General features: G+C 42.2%; 1 protein-coding gene across 1 annotated transcript in view; it reads right to left on the bottom strand.

Moving 5' to 3' along the window:
- The window catches only part of MGAM2 (maltase-glucoamylase 2 (putative)), a 105,436-nt gene extending 102,207 nt beyond the window's left edge, over positions 1-3,229 (bottom strand). Inside the window, exon 1 of the mRNA XM_049894599.1 lies at positions 3,210-3,229. The gene's annotated coding sequence lies outside the window, so the exon portion shown is untranslated. The remainder of the gene's footprint in view (positions 1-3,209) is intronic.
- Positions 3,230-10,594: the final 7,365 nt, after the last annotated feature.

The following is a 10,594-nucleotide window of genomic DNA, read 5'->3' on the forward strand; positions in this document are numbered from 1 at the left end:
GTACACAATTCAGTGGCATTCATTACATTCACAATGTTGTGCAACCATCATCCAAAGCTCTTCCATCGCCCCGAAGAGGCACCCTGTGCCCATTCAGAAGTCACTTCCTGTCCCCACCTCCATGAGTCCCTGGTAACCTCTAATGTACTTTCCGTCTCTGTGGATTTGCCTATTCCAGGCGTTTCTTATAAGTAGGCTCATACAGTATTTGCCCTTTTGTGTCAGTTTATTTCACTCAGCGTAATGTTTTCAAAGCTCATCCATGGTATAGCACATATCAGAACTTCATTCTTTTGTGTGGCTGAATAATAGCCTACTGTATGTATATAGAATCCCAGGTGGTAAAAATATTCACAGCTTGGCTGAAAAGCTGAAAAGTTGGCATCTCAAGTCCACCCAGGGTGTCTCAGAAGAAGAGACACCTGGCAATCTACTTATGAAAATTTGGCCATTGAAAACCCTATGCAGTGCAGTTCTACTCATATTCATGGGGCCACTATAAGCCAAAATCAACTCAATGGCAACTGGTTTTTTTGTTTGTTTGTTTTTTGGGGTTTTTTTTTTTTTAATGTATAGACCACATTTTGTTTATCCATTCATCTGTCAATGGACCTTTAGGCTGTTCCTGCCTTTTGACTATGTGAATGAGGTTGCTGTGGACTTTGGTCCACAATTACTTGTTTGAATCCCTGCTTTCAGTTCTCTTGGCTATATACCTAGATGTGGGATTGCTGGGCCATATGGGATTTCTGTGTTCAACTTTTTGAGAAATCTTTTTTGAGGAAGATTTTTCTCCTCCTCTGTGAGTCCTCAGAGCCGGTTGCCAGTTCACGAAGACTACTTTCCCAGCATCTCTCAGGTCTGATCCTTCCTCCTCATCCCTACTGGAAACACTTTGATCAGGCCATCACTCCTGGCTGAAGTGAGAGGACAGATCCTATCTGGCTCCTTGTCCCCATCTTCTGCCCCTGATAGCCGCTGATCTCCCTACAGCACAGGCAGGGTCATTTCGTGCTCCTGAATTCAAGTTTTAGTGGTTCTCCTGATAAAACATAAACTCTTCAGTCTGTAATCAAACTCCTCCTGACATTGGCTATGCCCAGCTGCCCAGCCTCTCCTCTCCCCTACGTTTGAGCCATATCAAACCAGCACTTACACGGTGACAGCCTACGAGCTGACGGGGACAAAAAACATTGTCTGTCCCTCTCTCTGTTTTTTTTAAACTTCCCCTCTCCTTTTATTTTCCATTTCCCGGCAGACTGCTTCTCTCAATCCCTGAACACTACTGTTTCTACAGTATATAGCTTCAATTTTTAATTGAAGGCAGGCTTAATGTATAATAAACTAAGAAAACAAAGCTAACCAGTTGCTGCCGTGTTAATTCCAACTCATGGTGACTCCATGTGTGTCAGAGTGGAACTGTGCTCCACAGGGTTTTCAATAGCTGATTTTTCTGAAGTAGATCACTAGGCCTTTCTTCCAAGGAGCCTCTGAGTGGACTCAAACCTCCAAGGTCTACGTATGTTAACAGATGAGCATATTAACTATTTGTACCACCCAAGGACCCTGACCCAAGAAAAGAAGCACTTTAATACTGAAATAGGGTGAGGAGCAAGGATCTACAGATGTTTTGCCAAGAGGAGTTTAGGAAAACCTCTTAGCCTTCAGTACAACTGAGGTTTACGATTGAAGCTGGGGTTTAGGTTTATTGAATATTCTTTCCTGTTAACCTGAATCTGTCAAGTGGCTCCCCTCTAGTCTAAGCTATTCAAACATTTTACTCTAATCCCCATAAGATATATATCGTATGACCACTTTCCCATGACTGATCTGGCAGGCATCTAGCTCTCCTAGAGTTTCGATGAGTCACTAATACCCTTGAAAGCTTTTCTTTTCTGCTCAAACTGGCTAAAGTGGGTTCTTTTTTTAAATGAGTTGCAATTCACCCTCCGTGAAATTCGCTCCTTTAAAGTGTATCATTCAGTGATTTTTAATACCTTCACAAAGTCCAGCAACCTACACCACTGCCTCATTTTAGAACATTTCTATCACCCACCCACCCCCAAAAAAACCCCGCTCCCATGGCGATTCCCATCTTACAGGTAAGTGTTGGGGAATTTTGTCTAACCATGGTTAGTGGGGAAGATGATGTAAACACCAAGATCTAGGACTCCCTCTCTCCACAACGTCTCAACTGTGGGGCGTTATGCCCTAGAGGACAAATCTCTAAGGGTGGGTATTCAGGCTGTGGAACAAGACTGAGGGACTTGGACACACCTGTAGTAGCTCACTTTGTTTCCTATTTGTACAGCCGTTTCAATACCCCAGCAACACCCACCTCTGTCAAGACAATTTTGACTCACGGTGACACCGCAGGACAGAGTAGAACTGCCCCACAGGGATTTCCAAGGCTGTAATCTTTACAGAAGCAGACTGCAACACCTTTCTCCCATGGAGAAGCTAGCAGGTTCAAATCACCAATTTTCCTATAACTGCCGAGGGCTTAACCAGTGTGCCACCAGGGCTGCCCAGTACCATAGCAAACACATTGCCAATCATTATTGTTCCTCTCAGGGGGTGAGTTTTCTTCCCAGCCTCCACAAAGCAGAAGCAGGCACCTACCCCGCATCCCCTGGCTCTTCCAGGGGAGCAGGAAGCTCAGCACCTGTGCTCAGGGAGTTCAGAAGCACTTGGGACAACCAAGGCACTCCCCTGTTATAGGAGCTGCTGTCATTCACCTGTGGCGGGGGGTGGGTCCCTGAATCAGAATCCCTCCCCACCTAGAAACCCCCCAGCCTAAAGTTGGAATGGCTTCACCTCCTCCCAATCCATGCCACCTTTAGCTGGTTTCTAGAAGGGCCAGTCTATTTATTTCTTCCTTGTTTTCTCCCAGAGGGGAAAGTTTTACACTAGACACTTCCCATCTGTTACCCAAATACACGTACATGCACGCACACACACACACTCACACATACACACTCACACACATTCACACACACACACTCACGCGTACACACTCACACATCACCTCTCCTCTCCAGTCAGCCCAAGACACCATGCACTATCTCAACCGCCTCCTCGTGTCTGTGGAAACGGTAGGAAAATCAGGCCCAGAGTAAAAGTATGGGTCAGCAGAGCAGGAGACAGGAACACTTACAAAGAGAAAGACACTAGGGTTCAGAGAACCACCTGGATGGGGAAGCACTCACCTCATAGCCGTATCTTTTTCGTGCTGAGTCTGTTCCTTGGAGATCCTGAAAAGCACTGAGCAAAGGTGACTAGTTGATGTAGCCAGCCCCGCGTGATTGATTTATTGCCCTGTAAACTTGATGGCAATTGGAGGTCAGGAGTGTGTTTTCCAACAAACCGTAAAAGTGCCCTTGCCTGCCCTGCGCCATAGAAGAAGCTCCATTTGTTAAGAAAAGGGGAAGGCGGGATTTTTCTCTGGGCTGTGTTCCTGCTCACATATCCAGTTACCTTGCTGGCCACACTAGACTATCCTCACCTGCCTGCCCACCTAGCCTAAAGGGCTCAGGAGCTAGGGTCTTGTCCATCTCGTCCCTGCATATCCTCTGTGCTTTGCACTCTGCCCAACATACATAAGTTTTTTACAACATAGAGATAATTGCTGAATACTTAAATGAAAGAATGAATAGCTCTTGGTTCAGCACACTGTTCCTTTCTTCATTTTGTTCCCCAGGATTCTGTTGGGGTAACTCAGTTTTTCATTAGTTCAAATAAGACTTGCCCATCAGTCATTTTACCTAAGTGGAACACCACGGAAATAGAAATTACAGGACCTTAAAGCAGAAGGCACCATTAGTAGTCAGACTTGCTGACATCTCAGCACCTCGTGAAAACTCTTCTTACACACTTCAAGAACTTCCTACCCCAAGGTTCATCCAAGGTCTAGCATGTATCAGGACTCCATTCCTTTAATGGCTGAATGATACTCCAGTTTATGTATATACCAAAAAAGTGGGTTCTTTTTCATTATTGAGGTATAATTCATAAACCCTGAAATTCACCTTTTTCATCTGTACAACTAAGTGGCTTTTAGTATATTCACAAAGTTGTGCATCCAATTACCACTAATTCCAGAACATTTTCATCACCCCAAAAGAAACTTTATATCCATTATGGTCACTCCCATTCCTCTCTCCCCTCAGTCCCTGGCAACCACTAATCTACTTTCTGTCTCTATGGATTTCCCTATTCTGGGTGCTTCATATAAATCAAATAATAAAATATGTGGCCTTTGGTGTCTGGCTTTTTTCACTCAGCATAATGATTTCAAGGTTCATCCATGTGGTAGCATGTTCCTTTTTATGGCTGAATAATACTCCATTTTATGTATGTACCACGTTTTGTTTATCCATCTGTTGATGGACATTCAGGTTGTTACAACTTTTTGTTATGACAAATAATGCTGCCATGAGCATTCATGTAGAAGTTTTTGTGTGGATATATATTTTCAATTATTTTGAGTATATATTTAGGAGTGGCATTGCTGGGTATCACATGATAACTCTATCTTTAATGTTTTGAGGAACTGCCCAACTGTTTTCCAAAGCAGCCGCACCATTTTACATCCCCACCAGCAATGCATAATGGTAAAGTAGGTTCTTTTGATGATATTTGAGAACCGTAAGTAATACAGTGTCCACAGCAGTCCTCCATGTTTTCTTAAGTGCTCAGTGTGTGGGCAAGTGTGTGCGTGCACACACACACACACACAGAAACTTGGTTTCTGCCATTATAAACTCCTGGAATGACATATCCATGTTATCATTTTCCTGTTACAAGAAAGCTTTTATTAGAAGGGAAATTTATTTAGATCTCATTTCAAATTGGGAAGATGTCTTGGCCAAAGATCAAGAACAGAGAGTTATTGGTACGCAAGATCTTTCTATTCTTTGTGTGATACTTGACTCATAACTCCCCATGTCCCATGCTCGTTTGTGACATCATTCACGTTTCAATGGTAAGCGACATTCCCAGCTAAAACCTACTTCCTAACATCCAAATCCAAAAAATGGGCTAACTTCGCCATATTTTCTTGCTAAGTAGCAAGTGGAAGATGTTGGTCACATGCTTATGTTGGCCAGTGAGTCAGTGATGGAGCCATCTTAAAGGGCAGAGACAAACACATAACCCAATATCTTCCAGTCGTTAGTAAGCAAGAAGGCATAGTAACGTTAGCTATTGGCAGAGCTCATAAACAAAGACCACAGATGAAGAAATTGAAGATTTTTACCAACTTCTGCAGTCTGAAATTGATCGAATGTGCAATCAAGATGCATTGATAATTACTGGTGACTGGAATTTGAAAATCAAAAACAAAGAAGATGGATCAATATTTGGAAAATATGGCCTTGGTGAGAGAAACGATGCCAGAGATTGCATGACAGAATTTTGTGAGACCAACGACTTCTTCATTGCAAATATCTTTTTTCACCAACATAAATGAAAACTATACACGTGGACCTTTCCGGATGGACTACACAGGAATCAAACCGACTACATCTGTGGGAACAGACAATGGAAAAACTCAATATCATCAGTCTGAACAAGGCCAGGGACCAACTGCAGAACAGACCATCAATTGCTCATATGCAAGTTCAAGTTGAAACTGAAGAAAATTAGAACAAATCCACGAGAACCAAGGAATGAGTATATCCCACCTGAATTTAGAAACCATCTCAAGAATAGATTTGACATGTTGAACACTAATGACTGAAGACCAGACAAGTTGTGAAGTGACATCAAGGACATTATCCTTGAAGAAAGCAAGAGATCATTAAAAAGGTAGAGAAAGAAAAGACCAAAATAGATGTTAGAAGAAACTCTGAAACTTGCACTTGAACATCAAGTACCTAAAGAGAAGGGAAAAATTTGATGAAGTAAAAGAGCTGAACAGAAGGTTTCAAAGGGCAGCTTGAGAAGACAAAGCAAAACATTTTGATGATGTGTACAAAGACCTGGAGATAGAAAACCAAAAGAGAGGAACATGCTCAGCATTTCTCAAGCTGAAAGAACTGAAGAAAAAATTCAAGCCTCAGGTTGCAATAGTGAAGGTTTCTACAGGGAAAGTATTAAACGAAGCAGGAAGCATCAAAAAAAAGATGGAAGGAATACACAGAATCATTATACAAAAAGAATTGGTTGAGATTCAGCCGTTTCGTAGCATATGATCAGGAGCTGATGGTACTGAAGGAAGAAGTCAAAGCTGCTCTGAAGGCATTGGTGAAAAACAAGATTCCAGGAATTGATGGAATATCAATTGAGATGTTTCAACAAACAGATGCAGTGCTGGAGGTGCTCACTCACCTATGCCAAGAAATATGGAAGACAGCTACCTGGACAACCAACTGGAAGAGATTCATATTTATGCCTATTCCCAAGAAAGGTGATCCAACCAATGCAGAAATTATTGAACAATATCATTAATATCACACACACAAGTAAAATTTTGCTGAAAATCATTGAAAAGCTGCTGCAGCTGTATATCAACACAGAACTGCCAGAAATTCAGGCAGGATTCAGAAGAGGTTGTGGAACCAGGGATATCATTGGTGATGTCAGTTGGATCCTGGCTGAAAGCAGAGAATACCAGAAAGATGCTTACCTGTGTCTTATTGACTACACAAAGGCATTCGACTGTGTGGATCATAACAAATTATGGATAACATTGTGAAGAATGGGAATTCCAGAACACATAAATGTGCTCATGAGGAACCTGTACATGGATCAAGAGGCAGTTGTTTGAACAGAACAAGGGGATACTGAGTGGTTTAACGTCAAGCAAGGTGTGCATCAGAGTTGTATCCTTTCACCATACCTATTCAGTTGTATGCTGAGCAGATAATCTCAAAACTTGGACTATATATAAGAATAAGGCGTCAGGATTGGAGGAAGACTCATTAACAACCTGCTTTATGCAGATGACACAGCCTTGCTTGCTAGAAGGGAAGAAGACTTGAAGCACTTACTGAAGGAGATGAGAGACCATAGCCTTCAGTATGGATTACACCTTAATATAAAACAAAAGTCCTCACAACTGGACCGATAAGCAACATCATGATAAATGGAGAAAAGCTTGAAATTGTCAAGGATTTCATTTTACTTGAATCCACAATCAACAGCCATGGAAGCAGCAGTCAAGAAGTCAAAAGATGCATTACATTGGGCAAATCTGCTGGGAAAGACCTCTCTAAAGTGTTGAAAAGCAAATATGTCACCTTGCAGACTAAGGTGTGCCTTACTCAAGCCATGCATATGAAAGCTGGACAATGAATAAGGAAGACTGAAGAAGAATTGATGCCTTCGAACTGTGGTGTTGGGGAAGAATACTGAATATACCACGGACTGCCAAAAGGACGAACAAATCTGTCTTGGAAGAAGCACAACCAGAATGCCCCTTAGAAGCCAGGATGGCAAGACTGCGTCTCACATACTTTGGACATGTTGTCAGGAGGGATCAGTCCCTGGAGAAGGGTATTATGCTTGGTAAAGTACATGGTCAGTGAAAAAGAGGAAGACCCTCAACAAGATGGATTGACACAGTGACTGCAACAATAGGTTCAATCATAACAATTGTGAGCCTGATGCAGGACCAGGCAGCGTTTTTTTCTGTAGTACACAGGGTCGCTACGAGTCAGAACCAATTCGACAGCACCTGACAACAACATAAAGTGATATAAGGAAATGGAGTCAACAGATCAGAACCCAAAGGCATGTACGACCCTTAACTTTCAGAGCAACACCCTCCAAGCCAGATGTAAAACTCCCGATGCAACGACAAGAAAGGGATATTGGTGAGACTCCAATGCTATCATTCCAGCATAACACAACCTTATCTTTGCAGGTTGTTGTTAGTTGTCATTCAGCTGACTCATGGAGACCCTACACCTAACAGAATGAAATGTTGCCAGGTCCTGCACCATCCTCACAGTGTGTTTGAGTTTGTGGTTGTGGTTATTGTATCACTCCATCTATTGAGGTTTTCCCTCATTTTCACTAACCCTATAATTTACCAAACATAATGTTCTTTTCTAGTTTGGGGGCTTTCCTGATGATGTGCCCAAAGTAAACCAGCCAAAGTCTTGCCATCTTCTCCTCTAAGGAGCATTCTGGTAGAATTTCTTCTAAGACTGATTTGTTCTTCCTTCAGGTAGTCCGAGATATGTTCAATATTCTTTACCAAAATCAAACTTCAAATGTGTCGATTCTTCTGTCTTCCTTCTTCACTGTTCAGCTTTCGCATGCATATGATAATTAATGTTATAACAATGATGCTTTTAATAAGAAACATACTTCTTCCCTTTTAAGTCAAAGGACTGGAATTGTTATTTTTGCTTTTGGAACAGCTATGAAGAGATAAAGTGAGATTATGTGATCTGGAGAAGAGTGAGCACATAAAAAAGTAAGACTCCATCCTTTGCCAGGAGTTTGAGAGCAGATCCATGTTTTAGGGCCTCTCTGGGGTGGCCACAGATGGACATGACTCCATAGCAGTGGTTCTCAAAGTGTGGTCTGGAGCCCAACCCTGGGGTTTCCTAAGGCCTTTTCAGGGGGTTTGTGAAGTAAAATTATTCTCATAAAAATATTAAGACGGTATTTGCCTTTTGTACTCTCATTCTCTCATGAGCATACAGTGGGGTTTTCCAATGTCTACTCGATGTGGGATATTACAAAAGAGTGAATGTACAAGCAGATAGGATAATTCATCTGGTTTCTATTAAGCCAGACTTCCAAGAGATTTGCAAAATTATATATAAAAAAAAAAAACACTAGTGTTCTGACTAAATTTTAGTTTTGGAAAATATAGTTATTTTTCATAAAAAATGTGTTATCTATATTAACTTTAAAGGGTTTATTGTTACTTTCAAGGATAAGTATTTTTTTGTTTTAATTTTTTTTCTGTCTTTTTTTTTTTTCAACTTTAATGTGATAAATATCTATAGATACAGCCCCATAAACAAAGACTCTTGGGATCCTCAATAATTTTTAAAAATGTAAATGGTCTGTCTTAATTACCTAGCGCTGCTGTAACAGAAATACCACAAGTGGATGGATTTAACAAAGAGAAATTTATTTCCTCACAGTAAAGTAGGCTAAAAGTCCAAACTCAGGGTATCAGCTCCAGGGGAAGGCTTTCTCTGTCGGTCTTCTTATCAATCTCCCCCCAGACTAGAAGCTTCTTCTCGCAGGGACCCCCAGTCCAAAGGACACTCTCTGCTCCCGGCACTACTTTCTTGGTTGTATGAGTTCCCCCCTCTCTGCTCACTTCTCTCTCCTTTTTATCTCCAGAGGGATAAAAGGTAGTGCAGGCCACACCCCAGGAAAACTCCCTTTATATTGGATCAGGGATGTGACCTGGGTAAGAGTGTTACAATCCCACACTAAACCTCTTTAACATAAAATTACAACCATAAAGTGGAGGACAACCACACAATACTAGGAATCATGCCCTAACCAAGTTGACACATATTTTGGGGGCACACAATTCATTCCATGACAGGGTCCAATCCTGGAACCAAAACATTTGAGGACTATTGATTTGGTGCCTTGATTTTTCAAACTTTTAAAATATATATATTTAAAATCCTTTCCCCAAATGGAATTTCAGCACATAAATAAGTGAATGACTGAACCCAGGGAGAGAGCACAGAATTCTGCCACCCACCTTCTCCTCACCCCAGCAGGCAAAGGAGAGCATCAGAGCTCTGGACAGCCCCACAGTTCAGGAATCCCAGCTCTAGTCCAGCACTGGGCATTTTGCAGAGTAGGAAACATAATCTCAGAGAAATTAAGAGACTTAACCAACTTTTCTGAACCCAAGAATTGCTCCTGATCAGCATAAAATGCCCCAACCAATGGCCCTAAGGTCTGTTATGGGGACAGGCAAGGTGGCGACCCCACACCTAGCAACTGGCAAGTCGTCTTCAAGGAGGGAAAATAGAGGAGCCCCAGACCCACCTCCTCCAATGTCCCTTCCCAGAGCTTTTACGATCTTTCTAATTCCAGACCACAGATCTACGAGTCCATGTGGGGCTGGCTGCTCCAAGGCCAACGGATGATGTGTTCAGGAGCCAGGAGACAGACTGAGGCTTGGGAGCCCTTTCTGCTGCTACAGCCACATGGGGTCTGAGCTGCCACGATGGTGTCTGGGAAGCTGACCTGCCTTAACCGAGGGGCTTCTTGAACTAGGGCCCACACACCGTCAAGGGGTACATGGATAAAGCTCAGGGGACCTGCTAACATAGATGTGAAAGATATATCTTCTTTTCACTAATGTCTAACTGGAAGTTACCATTTCCTTAGATTATGAATGTAGGCAACAAAGCATAGTTCTGTTCTGTTTTGTTTTCAATTAGAAGATCACAGGGATTTTCACATCCCATCACAGTTGTCGTGTTGTTGTTTTTAGTTGCTGTTGGCTCAACTCAGACTCACGGTGACCTTATGCATAACAGAATGAAACATTGCCCACTCCTGCTCCATCTTTATGATCATTGATAAGTTTGAGCCTATAGTTGAGGCTATTGTTTCAATCCATCTCGCTGAGGGTTTTCCTCATATTTGCTCACCC

The sequence above is a fragment of the Elephas maximus genome, chromosome 8 (genome assembly GCF_024166365.1).
Source record: "Elephas maximus indicus isolate mEleMax1 chromosome 8, mEleMax1 primary haplotype, whole genome shotgun sequence".
In the NCBI taxonomy this organism is placed as follows: Eukaryota; Metazoa; Chordata; class Mammalia; order Proboscidea; family Elephantidae; genus Elephas; species Elephas maximus.